The sequence below is a fragment of the Coenobita brevimanus genome, chromosome 40 (assembly GCF_032717465.1).
Source record: "Coenobita brevimanus isolate Jiangsu-jjx chromosome 40, ASM3271746v2, whole genome shotgun sequence".
Taxonomy (NCBI): domain Eukaryota; kingdom Metazoa; phylum Arthropoda; class Malacostraca; order Decapoda; family Coenobitidae; genus Coenobita; species Coenobita brevimanus.
In genome coordinates this window covers 34,102,218-34,121,331 of record NC_136993.1, presented here as the reverse complement: position 1 = coordinate 34,121,331, position 19,114 = coordinate 34,102,218, and positions in this window count along the sequence as shown.

Below are 19,114 nucleotides of genomic sequence, written 5' to 3'. Positions count from 1 at the left end.
GTACCTGGCTGCAAGCTCTCCAAGGAACGGATATCTGCTTTGTGTTGTGCCAATACTAACGGCATGCATTGGCTTAAGCCCGTTATTGTTGGCCACGCAAAGCAACCTTGGTGTCTTCATGGGGTGATGGATGTCCTTCCTGTCATCTGGTACCATTCTTTGAAGGCATGGTTTACAGCCCAGATCTTCAAAGACTGGTTCCACCACCATTTCGTCAAGGAGGTCATACATTACCAGACAGAGACACTGGGAATTCCATGCGACCAGATAAAGGCCCTCCTTCTCCTCAACAATGCACCTGCCCACCCATGCGACAAGGACTTGGTGGCTGAGAATGGCTGGATTAGGTGCATGTTTCTGCCACCTAATACGACTGCTCTCATCCAACCAATGGACCAAGGAGTGATCGTGGCAATGAAGAGGCTGTACCAAAGGAAGTTCCTGGACGAGGTGACGGTTGTTCTCGAGGACGAGGACGAGCGCAGGGAGGGACGGGACACACGAGGCCAGTGGACTTTGGAAAACCTTCGCCGGTACAACATCAAGTCTGCAATCTACAACTGGGCCAGTGCATGGAAGGAAATCCCTGTCAAGACTCTAGAAAATGGTTGGTCTCATCTGCTTCTCTGAACGGATGTGGAGTACGATTCCCTAGGTTTGGACATGGATGACTTCCATGCACGTCTACATACGGATGGCGACGATGTTGATGTGGACGATGTACATGAGTGGTTGGATGACGACGAGGGCGATCCTAGGTATCAGATCCTGTCTGATATCGAGATCGCATTTTCAGTTGCAGGTGTCAGTACCCAGCTTGAAGATTCCGATGAGGACGGCGATGATTATGCAGACTCCTCTCAGCATGACACAATTCCAGCCATCCTCAAGCTGAGCGCACTCCGGGAACACCTAGAGTTCGTTCTAGACTACCTGGAACACCCGGCCTGCGACAGGGAGATGGGGCCCCTGGGACTTGTGTCAATCAACGATTGACAGTTTTTTCAGGCCTGTGACCCCTGCTGTGCCCAGCCCTGGCTCCACTCCGTTGCCTCCCCAAGACAGGCCCTCATGCTCCGAGTCACAGCCCAGCACATAAGCCATGGTGGAGTCACTGCTCAACATGAGTTTGCTTCTGTCTTCAGAGTCGTCTGCAGTGGGTACGCCATCACCACGACCCAACGACGCACCCCTAGGTCACCTGCCAGTGATACTCTTGGACTCTGACAGTGAATAGACGCCAAGAACTTCTCCACAAGACCACACGGGAATTTACAGTGTTGTGCAGTGAAAAAAACAGTGCATTGTGTTGAGGACTTACAGTTGAGTGAAAAGACAAAAAAAATTTGAACTACCTTTAACATAAATAGACGTGTGTTTTCGCTTTAGAAAATGGTTATAAAAGTGGAAAGAGTTAAAGTACAGATTGCAACACTTATTAAGTTACAATGGAGCATAAGTTAGACAAGAGTGCGCACTGTGAAGAGAATGGACTTCTGAGTGCGAATGACTAAATTCAGTGCAAGACTTCATGAACAGTGTACTGCAAGTGCTTCAGGAAATCCTTCTTACTGTCATAGTCTGAGAGGAGGTGGTTATTCATCGAGATGGCCATGGACTTGCTGTAAGTAGGCAGAATGTTTCATACTGTACTCTACTGTATTTTCCATACTATACTTACCTCAAACACCTCATTTCACTCTTTTATGTCCCTTATTGGTGTGAATTTGCTGTGTCTTAGGTGCTATGCATGTGCAGTAGGAAGGTGTTTTTCTGAGTTAGGCTAGGTTAGGGTCCATAACTACCAGTCTAGGAGCCAGGGACTTGTAAGTACCCAGAATGTTGAATATTGTATGAACCTACCTCAAAAACCTCATTTTATGCTTCTTTTGCATTTATTTCAGTCTTTTATGTCCCTTATTGGTGTGATTTGGGTCTTAAATAGGTGCTATGCATATCCAGAGGGAGTTGTATAGGTGTTTTTCTGAGTTAGGGTCCATAAGTACAAGTCCAGAAGCTGGGGCCCAATATCCAGACAGGACCACAATCCGGACCTGTCTATGGCTCTATTACGTCGGATATTGGAGGGATTACTTTAGAACTTGACTTCACTATGTACAGTCCTTACACTAACAAGAAAATATTTACAACTTTATTTCACTATATATATAGCCTTACAGTTACGTGAAAATATTTACAGCATGCTTTCGTTAGGTACAGCACTGGGTGAGGCACACAGACAGAGTGAGGCAGAGCGAGAGTGAGGGGGGAAGCGAGTGGGTGTATGGCCTTGATCGCCTGGGGCATGATAGGGGAACAGTTACCATACATGCCTTCCAATTTTTACCCACGAATCATGAAAAATGTGGTCACATTGAATTTTTTAATTTTAAGCCATTTTAAACGGCATTGGCACTGACCGTAGATTTTCGTCACACTGTTTTAAAATGGCATGCGGTGGGTTAAGAGTCACCTTAACCTACTGAACTAGGACAACTACCAAAGATACGAGAAGATAATATTGAACAGTATGTATTAACTATAAATCTTATTTAAATCAACTTAACCCACTTCATTTTACTTAACCCTGGAATGCTAACATTGGCTTTGAAATGTTACTGCTAACCATGGGAGAATTTTACCCAGTTTTAGGAAATTAATTAAAAATACTTACACTCAACCTTTTTTTAATCTGAAAACACTATGAAAACACGACTCTCACACTTCCTTTACATGCAAAAAGAAACAAACAGTATGAAAAAATAAAGTTACATATGATTTTACAAAAAGTAAAAAAAAAAGACCATTACTTTACCCACATATCTATAACAGTAAATATTGCCTCAAGGACATTATTTTTGGTCAGGGTTATTATCCTGGAGATACAAGCTGGGTGTGTCACTCCTCTTACAAATCACCTTGGCTTGAAAATGTCATTAAAATATATATATATATATATATATATATATATATATATATATATATATATATATATATATATATATATATATATATATAGCCTGTATTGCTAAAGTTGGGTAAAATTCCCTTCAGTCCCCAAATACGAGGGGAAATATGGGAGAGAGAAAAGGCACACTACCTATCATGGCAAGAGGCTAGGATGACCTGAGCACTTGTGGAAGAACAGCTGCATACCCTTCCATGTCACACGGAAATCACAGAAAAGATAAGACGCTGGGGGAAATTTACCTGACGTTAGCATTCTACAGTTAATCCAATTTAATTAACCGAATAACTTAATCCAAATAGCTTAATTCAATTTAATTCAATTCAAATAAATTAGCTTAATCCAAAACAGTAGCAGCCGTGGCTCAGGGTTAGAGGGCTCCGCTCTGACCGAAGGGCCGGAGGATTGAATCCACCCATGAGTCATTAGTAGACATCAGGAAGGGCATCCAGTCATGAAATGCTACCCGCTCCAATCCAAAGTCCTCTACACAGGGGCAACGCCTTAGCCCTTCGGTGATACCTGGTGTAAAACCATTTTTGTTTTTAACTTAATCCAAATCATTTTACTTAAAACACAGTAAAGTAAAATATTTTGCAATAAACTTTTAAATTAATTAATGAAACCAAAAGAAAATAACATCAGGTGTACATAAAAATATTAGTAAAAATATTAATCTACTGATATGAAACTTTATAAAAAAAAAAAAACTTCTTCACTAAACAAAGTATAGTCCCTGGTCACCCTGGTACAACTGGAATAAATCTTTGAGGTAGAAGAATAAACTCCAGAGCCAACATAATGATGAAAGTAAATCCCTTGTTTTCCACCGTTGGGTAAAAGACACTCTGACTCACCCCAGCCAGGTCACCACACATCAACTCTGGTGGCACAAGAGTAAGAATGATAAGTCTGAACTTGTGGGAGCTTTGGGGGTAAACTATGATCGAGCCAGCTGACGAGACCTTGAGTAAACACACAAAGCACTGGACCAAGTGAAGTTGTGAGTGAATGTGACAAGTCAGAGATGAAGCAGCTGAACCTTTTAAATGCACATAATAACTTATACCAGGAGGAAGAAAGAGGCAGGCATAAGATTCCTCCCCCTTTAAGTCCCTGACAATCATTAACCCCTTAACTGCGAGGCGTCACTTTTGTGACACTTGGGAGCAAGGGATCATACCGCTGGGCGTCGCTTTTGTGATTCTGTGTTATTTTGAATTCACCCGGGCTTCCAAGTGGGGGCCTGTATCATCTATCAGTACTGCCAATGTCCAACACTAGTCAGCACTCCTAATCTCATCTGTACTCCCATCCATTGTTGACAATTTAGCCATTTCTCCCCATTCTTGACTCCCCTCCCTACCCCCCCTCCATTACCCTATCCTCTCGCCTGCCCGACTGTGCTACGCTAAGTAAATCTTCCCTGGAATTTTTCACTGATTTCATCTATTGAAATAAGCCCTATGCCGTATTCTTATAACAAATAATATATACAAGAAAGAAATAAGGTATGTGAGAGTGCCATACACCTGGAATTGGCTAATTATCACCTGACAACACCTCACATGCACTTGTTCATTAATTTTCGCTGTTTTTTTCCCCTTGAAATATGCCGTATAATCTATTTTCGTAATAAATATACATATAAGGAGGGAAGGGAGAAGCCTAAGTGATATTTACATTCACCTGGAACTACCTAATTTATAATGTATTGTCTAGATTTCCTGCCAATCATTTCACTGCTATATATAGCTGTGTCAAGAGGCTAACATTGGTAGTAATGAATTTCCCTAGGTAGGCCACCGCCCCGGCCCACCCTTATCAGTTCATCTCATCTTCCAACGTGGAGGTACGTCAGTTCGCTCTTGCTAGCTTCAGGGACTTTTCACCCCCATGCAAAGGGCCCTGTGACCTTTACCCCCTACTAAACCTCGTGTGGAAAGAGGTAAAGAGCTGGCAATTGATAAAAGAGTGACTACGATCTTTCTATTGAGTAAAACAGTGCAAGTGGAATTATAAATAATGTGTAAATAATGTGTAAACAGCAAGTGAAAGTAATGAATGTAAATATAAGTGAACAGTGGAAAATAGTTTTATAAGTTACTTCAAGTGATAGTGCACAACACAGTGTAAATAAAATAGAAATGTAAATAACGTAAATAAAATAGAGAACGTAAATAGAAATGTAATAGAGTAGTATTATAAGAATACGAGTATATACCCTAGGAGTAATGAAAGTGAAAGTTTCACTCTAGCATGTCTGAATACTGTGAGTTATGAGAGTGAAGGTGAAAGTGACATTCACTCTCAATGCTAGTATACAGGACGAGAAAGTGAATGCTACGTATTTTACTGAAAGAAATTGAATCCCTACAGTGACAATAAACTAATACTACTGAAGGAAACTTATGGATAAAGACTGTAGATATATATAAGTGTTATATAGTAATAGAAATATAAAGTGTGAGGGGTTTTATGAATAATAAATGACAGAATACCAACAGCAAACTAGTGCAAGTGCGACGGTCAGACTCGCTCGTAATTTTCATTGCTTTCACAGTGGGTTTTTTTTTTGGAGTATGGATCCCAAACTACTTGAAAATCATAGAGTAGTGTTTATAGTGTTAATATCTGGCTGTGGTAATCATATTACGGGTTGTCGGGAAGTTTAAAGTGGAGACTTCGTTACCCAACTTCAGAGGTATCCACAAGTCCTACGGTAACAGACGAAGGCTCAACAAACATTCCAGGAGAAAGCTGAAGGTATGTGCCATAAGCATATGTAATTTTAATATTCTAGGACTAATAACTGATTTTTGGCAAATATTTTTTGAGAGTCTGTCGGAGCCCGAATAACCCTGCGGCACACGCAAAACATTGGTAAACATGCCCGCAGTGTAGGGGTTAAGGGGACAAAACAATCATATCTTGGAAGCTGAGTCAGTTGAAGCAATGTCCCGGGACAAAGAGTCTGCAGTCCTGTTGTGCACTCCTCTGATGTGCCGTACTAGAAGGTGGTATTCTTGAAGTTGTAGTGCCCACCTTAAAATCCTCTGATTCTTGTTCTTCATTTTGTTGATGGAGGTTAATGGGCTGTGGTTTGTATATACGTTGATGGGGGGATGATGCTAAGGGAGATAGCATTCAAACTAATTAATGGCGGAAACCAGTGCCAAACACCCCTTCTCGATGGTAGAATAATTCTTCTGGTGTTTCTTCAACTTTGCGGAGCAGTAGGAGACTGGATGAAGAACGCTGTCATCTGGGCTGGGTTGAAGCAGCATGGCTCCCAATCCTCTTTCACTAGTATCTATCTGCAGGTGATAAGGCAGGGCATGATCAGGGGAATAAAGCACTGGGTGTGAGGAGATTAGATGCTTAAGAGCTTCAAAAGCAGCAGTACAAACAGGGCTCCATATAAACTTTCTCTTAGAACTGGCCAAGTCCGTGAGAGGAGCCGAAATAGTGGAGAAATTCTTACAAAATCTATAAAAATTCACCATTCCTAAAAATCTCATTACTGATTTTCAATCTGTAGGTTGTAGGTATGAGATTTTTGCTTGTACAGTATGTTGGCATCTTTAGGGCGAGCCACATCCTGGCCGACCACATGACCCAAAAAAATTAACGTTCCCTAGCCAAAACATGACTTTGCCAAATTCATGGTGAATCCTGCAGTAGCACGCCTTTCAAAGAGATTTTCAAGTTGATGTATATGTTTCTCCCAAGAGTTTGAATATACTACAATATCATGCAGATAGAATTCTACCCCTTCTGCTCCATTTAGGGTGTAAGATATTATTCGTGGAAAGGTGGCAGGGGCATTCATCATCACAAAAGGCATGTCTCGATATTGAAATAAGCCCAATGGGGTTATGAAAGCCGAAATTTCCTTAGCTTGATCTGTCACTCCTATCTGGTAGTGGCCTTTCTGCAGGTCTATAGTGGTGACAAATTTAGATTTGGCTACTTTGTTTATTAAATTATCTATTCGGGGCAGAGGATAAGCATCCAGCACAGTGACGTGACAGAATTAACTTTTCTGTAATCGGTGCATAACCGGCAGCTAGCGTCCGGTTTGGGTACTAGTAGAGATGGTGAAGCCAAGGGAGAGTAGCTCGGCTCAATCAACTGGTAGTTCATCATTAAGTCTATCTTCTGCTTCATGATGTTCAATTTGTGTGCATTCATCCTGTATGAAGGTTGTTTAATGGGCTTGTATCTTAGGAGTTTAGAGCTACATCATGAAGCTGAATATTACAAAAACCAGGGTAATCTGATGTAACTGACGGAAATTTAGAAATTAATGACTAAAGGTCCTTTTTAGGCGATTCAGACAATTCCCCAAGATATTCATCAAATTTCTGTAATATTATATTGTTACAGGGGTTCTTATGTGGTGAAGGCAAATCATTCCCATCATTTACATCAAATTTAACATTATTAGATAGCTCCCCAGAAGGGAGTGTGGACTGGATTAACAAACATGGAGAAATTTTGCTGAAGTCTGTCATGGAAAGGTTTAATTTGATTTACATGAGTTGCGTATCTTTGCGCCTATCAGGTGTTTTAACTAGATAATTTAGATTAGAAAGCTTTTCTACTATGACTTAAGGTCCAGAATATTTACTTTTCAAAGAGTTTCCAGGAAATAGTAAAAGCAGAAGAACCTTCTCACCTGGCTTGAAGTTACGGTTTTCAGACTTGAGATCATAATGGGCCTTCATCTTTTTTTTTTATTTTTATTTTTTTTATTTTAGATTCTTTAAGGCTCTCTCTCTAATGATATTCTGAGTTTTAAGCTGTTAATGTACTCTGACACAATACGTGAAGGGTGTTATGAAGCTGTCTTTAAGAACTTTGAGAGGACCCCATACTTGACGCCCATACAAAAGTTCAAAGGGAGAATAACCTAATGATTCTTGAGGGTATTCACGAATTGCAAATAGTAAATCATCTATATGCTCATCCCACTCTTTCTCAGTCTCAAAACAAAATTTCTTTATCATACTTTTAAATGTTTGGTGGAATCTCTCCAAACAACCCTGGGTCTGAGGATGGTAAGCAAAGACAGTTTCCTATGAATTTCTAATTCTTTCATTACCTCACTCATAAGTTCGCTGGTGAAGTGTGACCCTCTGTCACTCTGTAACTCCTTTGGTATTCCCACTTTCGTGAATAGATGAAAAAAAAAAAACAATAGTTTTAGCTTCAATGTTCTTGAGTGGAAGTGCTTCCGGGTACACCTCTGGACAAAAATTCGTGATACAGGGTAATCTGCCACCAGAGGTCAGGTTAATCGCACGTCTACCCCCCCTAACTCCCCCTCCTTACCCCCACCAAAACACTGATCTGTTTGGCGGATGGATCGGAGATATGAAGCTTCGCTCACTCTCACGTCTTGCCGCATGTAATGTTACTTTCATTTATCTTACTATTAGGTGTATTATTCAGTGCATAAATCCAACTAGTTCCATGAGATGTGATTATATCGAAGTTTTAGCAGATTTCAATACAATGACCTTAATGTATAGAGTCTGGTTTCCAAATAGTTATCCAACGTGTTCTAAGTGATAGACTAAAATCCAAGTAATAGTTAAAAGTTATATGGCCAGATAAGTCCCCCTCTTGCCTTGTCATCTGGATAACCACATATGCACCCACATACTTATCCACCTACCCACTCAATCCATCCAACACAACCCACTGATCTCACCCCTGCCGCCCACCCAGTCAATCGATCCCTGCTATCCACCCTGCTAACCCACAAATGCCACACACGAAGTTCACCCAACAATGCCACTCAACTCATTTATTCATTCACTTCGCCCTGAACCCATCCAGCCATCCAACTCAACCACCTACTTAGATCATCCCGACTACGCAATCGTCTCAGCCACCCTAGCGATCAACGGTGCACTCACCCTGGCGACAAACTTTGTCCACAAATCCCGACAACCTCTCTTGCCCACCGACCCCTACCACTGACCCTCACCACTCACAAATTCCACCCACCCTTCCCATTCACGAATTCCACCCACCCTGGTCACCCAACGATGCAATCCATCTCATCCATCCACACAACCCTCCCACCTCTCCCTGAACACTCCCCACTCACCTCACCCTTCCCATCCTGTCCACCCACTCCTCCCACCGACCCACACTCCCATCCACCCTTCTTACCCAACCTCATTCATTCTGCCAACTCATTCACCCATATGAACCCGACTTATCCATCAAACTCATCTTATCCAAACCTAACGTACCGACCCCTCCACGACCACCCACATATCCAGCCAGCCCACCAAAGGCATCCCCTCACTAACCCAATTACCCCTACAACCCACCCAAAACCACTCCACACACCACACCCAACAACGGCCCCTCCACCCTCTCCACCATTATCACTGTCCACCCACCCTGGCGATGCACCGAACTATCACACGCACCAACTCAGCCTCATCAGCTCCACCCACCCAACCAACCGACTCACACACACACACACACACACACACACAGACTGACACAGTAAGGGCGCGCCCACACGTGTGCTCGATTAAGTGCTGGGAAAATGTAAGCAACACAGTAAAGACCACGCTGCAGACATGTTGGGCGCAGCAGCGTTCAGATCATGTTGGCAACATCATGATGAAGTCTCAACTGCCTGGTGTGGATACGCTTATCCATCGCCACTCCTGCAAGTATTTGAAGCTGCACTGAAACATGTTTGCACACATCTGTCAAAATACTGCTGCAATCTTGTTCCCGAACTTGTTGCCTGCCGTGTTGCCAATATATGTTCGAAAGCACGTGTGGACTCGCCCTTAGAGAAACAAAACACACACACACACACACACACACACACACACACACACACACACACACACACACACACACACACACACACACGGGGAGAGAGTAGTTCACAACAACTTCAGTCACTAATCATCCTCAGTGGTTGTTTATCCCCGAGGAAGATTGGCCCCATGTCTTACGAATTACTGTTTGATGGTTGCCTGAATAATCATTGAGCAGTATAAACAGCATGTAATATTGAAACTAGCATAGTTATGATATTTAATATTTTACCAAAGTGTTCGCTCATTAAAACTATTGCCAATTGGATGGCATGCCATGGAATCCTAATGGAAATATAGCTGAATTAATGGGTATATGTCGGAGATACGAGTCAGTGTACTGTGCAAGAGGATGAAGCAAGCTGCTACTAGAACAATACTAGACACTTCCACGTCTCGTCCGTCCCATTCACCGTCCCCAAATCCTCCCTCCCTCCTTTCCCATCCTTTCGCATCTGTGTGTGTGTGTGTGTGTGTGTGTGTGTGTGTGTGTGTGTGTGTGCGCATATACAGGTATCTGTTCTTATCTAATTGTTCTTACTTGTATCTTTAAAGGAATGAGTCAGGCTCGTACTGTCCCGTGTATTAAACCATTTTTATCATACATATCCTTAAATTTATTAATAGTTTTGTCACATTTTTTCATTCGGTAGTGCATCCCACTGATCAATTGCCCTATTTGGGAAATTGAATTTCCTTACGTCTTTCTCACCTCTCTTTTTATGCAATTTTATTTTTCAGTGTCCTCTTGCTAATGCTTCCCCATAGGTTATATACTCATTGACGTCTATTCTTTCTTTCCCTGAGATGAATTTATATAGCGTCATCATGTTTCCTCTTCCTTCTCTCTTGTAGTATTAGTAGGTTCAGTTTTCCTAGCCTTTCTTCATAGCTTAGATCCTTTAAACTTTCCCATCTGGTAGCAGCCCATTGTACTTTTTCAGTCTTATCTATGTGTTTTTTGAGATGAGGATTCCAGACCACTGATGTATATTCGAGAGGTGGTCTGATGAATGAGGTAATTATCTTTCTCGGCACGCCTTCATTTATATATGTGAATGCTATACTCGTATTAGCAAGCAGTGTGTGCATGTTTCGTACCTTCTCATTTATGTGGTCTGCCGGAGAAAAAGTCTACTATTAGGTCCTTCTTCTTTTCTGATATGTGTAGGGTTGAACTTCCTATCTTATAATACCGATCTGGTCCTTTTCCACTTTTACCAAACTTAATTACATGGCATTTGTCCACATTGACTTCCATTTGCCATCTACTGCTCCATTTATGAAGCTTGTTTAATTCTTCTTGTAGCTTTCCGCAAGAGTCTGTAATTCTCCTTCGTATTTTTGCATCCTCTTTAAACATATTCAGATAGCAACCCATTCAAATGTTCCTGTCTAGCCTATATCATTAATATATACTAAAAACATAATTGGTGCCATCACTGAGCCCTGTGGAATTCTGCTAGGTACTTCTCTCCATGATGAGTAATCACTCATTAGTACTGTTCTCATTTCCCTTTTCTGAGAAAATCCTGCATCCAACAGAACAGATTACCTTGGATTCCTCCTTCATGATACAGTTTCCATAGAAGTCTTTGGTGCGGTATTCTGTCAAATGCTTCCTTAATATCAAAATAGATACCGTCCACCCATCCTTCTCTTTTCCGTAGTGTTTCCGCAACTCTATCATAGTATATTAATAGATTTGTAATACATGATTATCTTTTTCTAAAACCGAACTGTCTTTCTGTTATCATATTGTACTATTGCAGTTGGTTTACCTACATTTTTCTCATTAGTTTTTCTAGCACCTTGCATACAACACTGGTCAGAGATACTGGTCTATAGTTGACTGGATTCTGTTTATTTCCTTTCTTGAACAGGGAAACAATGTTTGTGTGTGCATGTATGTATGTGTGTGTGTGTGTGTGTGTGTGTGTGTGTGTGTGTGTGTGTGTGTGTGTTTATGCGTGTTTTGTTTGTGTCTTACTGAGTCAGTCTCTCTCTCTCTCTCTCTGTATGCGCCAGTGTTTGTGTGTGTGTGTTTGTCTCTGTCTATCTGAATATGCGTGTTTCTCTCTCTCTCTCTCTCTCTCTCTCTATGTGTGTGTGTGTGTGTGTGTGTGTGTGTGTGTGTGTGTGTGTGTGTGTGTGTTTCTTTCTGTCTGCCTGTCTGTCTGTTTATATGTGTTCTCTCTCTCTCTCTCTCTCTCTCTCTCTCTCTCTCTCTCTCTCTCTCTCTCTCTCTCTTTCTGTGTGTGTGTGTGTGTGTGTGTTCTTACCTAATTGTATCTTTACAGGAATGAGTCAAGCTCGTACTGTCCCGTGTCTTAAACCATATTTATCGTACATATCCTTACCAACATATTTATCGTACATATCCTTTACCAACATCCGCGGCCTTACCACAAATTTAAACTCAGTTCATTTTTTCCTTCAGTCCATATCCCCTTTGGCCCTTTTCCTTACAGAACCACAAATCTCACCCTCTACCGATATATCTCCATTTTGTTTTCCCGGTTACCATCTCCTTACAAACTTTCGAAACAAGGGCGGCACCTGTTGTTATATCAAATCCCAATATGCAGTTGACACTATTTTAAACTTCACTTCATCCAGTTTTGATTACTCATTATATAAATTAAATTGCCAAAACATTACCAAATATATCTGTGTAGTTTATCGTTCCCCCAATGCTTCTTCGGAACCCAGTGTATTTGATTCCATATCCACTCAGTTGAGTAACCTTGACCTTGCCCTTGGCAAAGAAATTACCATTTTGGGTGATTTTAACATACGCAGTGTTGAATGGTTATTGCATTCTGCCCGGACTAACGACGCTGGTCTAGAATGCGAGCTGTTTGCGGAATCGTTTAATCTCACCCAGTTGGTAAAGCAACCAACCAGAATACCTGATAATCCTGACCATAATGCCCATCTCTTGGATTTATTCTTGACAAATAATCCAGATCAATACAGGATAGAGGTACTGTCACCACTTGGATCCTCTGACCACAATCTCATCAAAGCCTCATTAGTTAACCCTCCTACACCTCCCCATTCTGAACCTGTCAGGGTGACCCGACGGCACTTTGACAGGGCAGACTGGGATGGATTTAGAAATTATCTTGCTGATGTTCCATGGCAGTCTTTCTTCTCTAGTGATCCCAATTCTACCCAGTCCCACATTTGCGACTTAATACTAGCTGGTATGGATTTATTCATACCAAGTCAACAATTCACTAAAAGATCAAACTCTCCAAAGTGGTTTGATGGCAATTGTGCCAGAGCAACAGCCCAAAAGTCATTAGCATATAACTCTTACTTAAAATCAAAAACATCTGTATCACTCTCTCAATTTAAAATTGCTAGAAATCATGCAAAAGCTGTATTAAATCTATCTAAATCAAACTTTCTTCAAAAGCAAGCATCAAAACTACTTAACAACCCTAATGACAATAGAATATTCTGGTCAACTCTTAATTCTTTCAATAATAACTTTAACAAGTCATCTTCCATTCCCCCACTAAAATCTTCAGATGGCAATATTACAAATGACCCACGTGGGAAAGCAGATATCTTTGCTAGTACCTTTGCAAGAAACTCTACCATAGATGATACCAGCCAGAATGTCTCAGTACTGGAACTTGATTCTCCCGAAATTGCCCCACTTAAAATACAGATAAGATACGTAAAATCCATCCTAGACAATTTACCTACTAACAAAGCTCCAGGCCCAGATGGAATTCCGCCAATTGTTTTGAAAAAGTGTTCCCCTGAACTTGCCTCTGTCCTAGCTAAATTATTCAGACTATGCATACGTACTTCTTTATTCCCAAATTCATGGAAAGAAGCCAATATCCACCCAGTTCCGAAGAAAGGAAGTTCGTCTGACCCCTCCAATTACAGACCAATAGCTGTCACATCTTCTCTTGGTAAGGTATTTGAAACTTTATTTAATAAGCATATTGTTAAACATCTTGAATCCAACAACTTAATTAGTGATAGACAATACGGTTTTCGCCATGAAAGATCCACCATTGACATACTCAATCTCTTAACTCATACCATCCATCAATCAATTGATCTTTTTGGAGAAACTCATGCAGTAGCTCTTGATATCTCTAAAGCTTTCGACAGAGTATGGCACCGTTCCCTGCTGTCCAAACTCCCTTGCTATGGACTAACGTCTTTTGTTCCTTTGATTTCTTCTTATCTTAGTGACAGGAAAATAAGAGTAAAAGTAGATGATGTATATTCGAATTTCCACTCAATTAACGCCGGCGTGCCGCAGGGATCAGTTCTGGCTCCAACCCTATTTCTGGTTCATATTAATGATCTCTTATCTGTCACTCACAATCCCATTCACTCATACGCAGATGACTCAACACTACATAGTTCATTCACACTCAGACATCCATTTACAAAGTCTAATATCTCTACCTCTCAACTCAGTACAGCCATCTCCATAAATCAAGATCTATCTACAATCAGTGAATGGGGACAAAACAACCTTGTCTCTTTTAATGCTAGTAAAACTAAATATATACAGTTTACTAATAGACAGATATTGCCAGATTCTTACATTACCTTCAGTGCTACTAATATTTCCAGTATTGAAATTCTTGGTGTCTCACTTAACAGTGCCCTCAGCTGGACCTCTCATGTCAGATCACTTGCTAAAACCGCCTCAAAGAAACTTGGATTATTGTACAGAGTCCGTAACCTCTTCGCCGTTGAGCAGTTAGCTATAATTTATAAGAGTCATGTGCACTCTCAGCTTGAATATTGCTCACCCTTGTGTAATGGTTGTGGAGAGGTTGCATTAAGACAACTAGACAAAATTCAGAATAAAGCCGTTAGAATCATTAACAACCCTGCCATTACATATAAACTACCTCCCCTGCAAGTAAGAAGGAATGTTGCCTCCCTTGCATTATTTTACAGATATTTTTTTGGCAAATGCTCAGACGAAGTTGTGTCCATGATGCCACCTCTCAATGCCTTCCCTCGTGCTACATGGGCATCTGGTAGCGCTCATGACTGGAATGTCACTCAACCATATTGCAGAACTTCTGCCTATCAGAAATCTTTCATTCCCCGAACTGCATCTCTCTGGAATTCGCTTCCCCAGAGTTGTTTTCCTCCAAATTTCAACCCACAACTGTTCAAGTCTAACTGTTACAGATATTTTATGAACAGAGGACACCAGTAATCTGGTGTATGGATTATTTTTTTTTCCCATTTGTTTTTCCTTCCTCCGTTCTGTTATTTATAAAAAAAAAAAAAAATTGTAAATTGTTTTGGCACACACTGTTTCATTCGGTAGTGCATTCCATTGATCAATTGCTCTGTTTGGGAAACTGAATTTCCTTACGTCTTTATCACCTCTCTTCTTATGCAGTTTTTTGCAGTGTCCTCTTGCTGATGCTTCTCCATATGTTAAGTAATCATTTATGTCTATTTTCTCCTTCCCTGATATGCACTTATATAGCATTATCATGTCACCTCTTTTCCTTCTCTCCTATAGTGTTGGTAGATTCAGTTTATTTAGTCTTTCTTCGTAGCTTAGGTCCCTTAAGCTTGGTATCCATCTTGTAGCGGCCCTTTGAACTTTTTCAATCTTGTCTATATGCTTTTTGAGATGAGCACTCCAGAATACTGATGCATATTCCAGGGTTGGTCTAATGAATGATGTTATTATCCTTCTTAGCATGTCTTCATTTATGTATGTGAATGCTATTCTCATATTTGCAAGCAGTGTATACATGTTCCATAGCTTCTCGCTGATGTGGTCAGCCGGAGATAGTCTGTTATTGATAATCACACCTAGGTCTTTCTCTCTTTCTGATGTGTTTTATTTCCTAACTTATAATCCCAATCAGGTCTTTTTCCACTTTTACCAAACTTGATTACATGACACTTTTCCACATTGAATTCCATTTGCCATGTACTACTCCATTCATGAAGTTTATTTAATTCTTCTTGTAGCTCTTTACAAAAGTCTGTGCTAGTAATTCTCCTTTGTATTTTTGCATCATCTGCATACATATTCAGATAGCTCTCATTTCCAGTATTACTGATTATATCATTTATATACACTAAAAACATGATTGGTGCCAGCACTGAACCCTGTGGTACTCCACTAGTCACTTCTTTCCATGATGAGTAGTTTCCTCTTAGTACTGTCCTCATTTCTCTTTTTATGAGAAAGTCTTGCATCCAACAAAACAGTTTGCCTCGAATTCCTCCTTGATGGTACAGTTTCCATAAAAGTCTTTGGTGTGGTACTGTGTCAAAATCTTTCTTGAAATCTAAATAGATACTGTCCACCCATCCTTCCCTTTCCTGTATTGCATCTGTTACTCTGTCATAGCAGCTCAACAGATTAGTAACACATGATTTTCCTTTTCTGAAACCAAACTGTCTTTCTGTTATAATATTGTGTTCTTCTAGATGATTTACCCAAGCTTTTCTTATAAGCTTTTCTAATACCTTGCTTACAACACTGGTCAGTGATACTGGTCGGTAGTTGAGTGGATTTTGTCTATTTCCTTTCTTGAATAAGGGGAGAATATTTACTTTTTTCCAAATATCGGGTGTTTACCTTGACTCAAGGATTTCTTGAAAATTAAAAATAATGGTTTACTTAACGCCTTTGCACATTCTCGTAATACCCAACATGAAATTTCATCAGGACCACTTGCTTTTCCTCTGTTTAATCTACTTAACTCCTCCTGTATTACTTTTTCTGATATTTGTATATCTGGTAGTATGTGTGGACATGCATGTTCCACATAGTCCCTCTCAAAATTTTTTTCTTCTGCAAAAACTAATTGGATATTCTTATTCAATGCTTCACAAATATCTTTCTCTTGTGTATAAGTGATTCCCTCGTCCGTAATGGATTGTATTATATCATTTACTATGGTTTTGCTTCTGATATAGCTGTAAAACAGCTTTGGTTGATCAGTACTTTTATTTATTATATCCTCCTCAAACTGTTTTTGGGCTTCCCTCCTTATTCTTGTATACTCGTTTCTTGCCTGTTTGTAATTATTATACGCCCTTTCACTATTGTGTCTTCTGTATCTATTCCACAACAAATATCTTCTTTCTCTTGATTTTTTACATTCTGTATTGAACCATTTCTGTATTTTCTTATCTGCTGCTTTGTGCTGTGGGATGTACTTCTGGGCCCCTATTTCATATAATTCACAAAATTTTTTATATACAGCATTTAAATCTTGTCCTCTAAGCTCATTTTCCCTATCAACTTCTAAGAAATACTTCTTTAGGTCTTGATAATTTCCCTTTTTATAGTTTAGGCTCTTTTTGTAACTGTCATTGCTGTTTACTATGTCATATGCTATCCTGAAGTTATAATTTAGTACTGCATGATCGCTCTTGCCGAGTGGAGGGTGATATATTAAACTGTCAATATCATTTTCTTACCTAGTAAATATTAGATCTAGTACTGAAGGTACATCAAGTCCTCTTTTTCTGGTGGTTTCCCTCACATGTTGCATTAGGAAAAACTCTTGTACGAGATCCAGGAGCTTTTGGTCCCAACAGCTTTCTTGGCTATTTATATCTAGAGTATTCCAATTTATATTTGTATTGAAGTCCCCAGTTACTATAATTCTTTCCGATTTCTCTTCCATTTTATGTAGCAATGATCTTATACTCTGAATTGTACTCTCTGCCAGGTCCTCATATTCGTCTCTTTCCCATGTGTTTGATCTGGGTGGCATGTACAAATTGGCTACAATTACTTTACCTTCAGATGTGTCGATCTCTACTGCAATCAGTTCTACTTTTGATGGTATATCTAGTTTTATTTCCTTGACTTTTAGATTTTTCTTAGTTAATATTATAATTCCTCCTCCTTTTATAAATTTCTGTCTCTTCTCCATATATTGTATTCCTCTAAGTTTAGTATGTCATTGGATATCCTTGGTGTTAATTTTGTTTCAGTTAGGCATATTACTTGTGGTTCATTTTCTCTGACATAATCATTGATCTCTAGTAATTTAGATACCGTTCCATCCACATTTGAGTACATCAACTTTATCATCTTGTTTATATACTTGTCATGACATGGTTCTAATACCTTCCTCCTTTTTCTTCCATCCTGTTTGTGTACCACTTTCGTACCTGCAATCCTATTACTTTGTAAAAAAAAAAATTCTTCTTCTCCTCTTCTGATCTTCCCTCATTTTTTGTTTTTGCTTCCTCCCTTTTCTCTTTCAGTAATTCCAGTTCCTCTTGTGTGTGTGTGTGTGTGTGTGTGTGTGTGTGTGTGTGTGTGTGTGTGTGTGTGTGTGTGCGAGCGCGCGTTTGTGAGTCAATTGGTTGGGTGGGTGGATTTGATGAGGTTGAGTTGGTGGGTGTGGCAGTTCGGTGCATCGCCAGGGTGGGTGGACAGTGATAATGGTGGAGGGGGGGGAGAGTTATTGGGTGTGGTGTGTGGAGTGGTTTTGAGTGGGTTGTAGGGGTAATTGGGTTAGTGAGTGGATGCGTTTGGTGGGCTGGGTGGGTAGGTGGCTGGATATGTGGGTGGTCGGGGAGGGGTCGGTAAGTTAGGTTTGGATAAGATCAGTTTGATGGATAAGTCGGGTTCAAATGGGTGAATGGGGTGGCGGAGTGAATGGGGTTGGGTAAGAAAGGTGGATGGGCAGGTGGGCCGGTGGGAGGAGTGGGTGGACAGGATGGGTGGATGGGCAGGGTGATGTGGGTGGAGAGTATTCAGGGAGAGGTGGGAGGGTTGTGTGGATGGATGAGATGGATGGCATTGTTGGATGACCAGGGTAGGTGAAATTTATGAGTGGGAAGGGTGGGTGGAATTTGTAAGTGGTGAGGATGGATGGTAGGGGTCGGAGGGCAAGATAGGTTGTCGGGATGTGTGGGCTAATTGAGTCGCCAGGGTGAGTGGGCACCGCTGGTCGCCAGGGTGGCTGAGACGATTGCGTGGTCGGGATGATCTAAGTGGGTGGTTGAGTTGGGTGGCTGGATGGGTTCAGGGTGGAGAAGTGATTGAATAAATGACTTGCGTGGGATTGTTTGGTGAACGTGTGTGGCATTCGTGGGTTAGCAGGGTGGATAGCAGGGATCGATGGGCTTGCTGGGTGGCAGGGGTGCGATCGGTGGGTTGTGTTGGATGGTTTGAGTGGGTAGGTGGATAAGTATGTGGGTGCATATGTGGCTGTCCACTTGATAATGAAAGAGAGGGACTTATCTGGCCATATAACTTGTAACCGTTACTTGGATTTTAGTCTATCGCTTA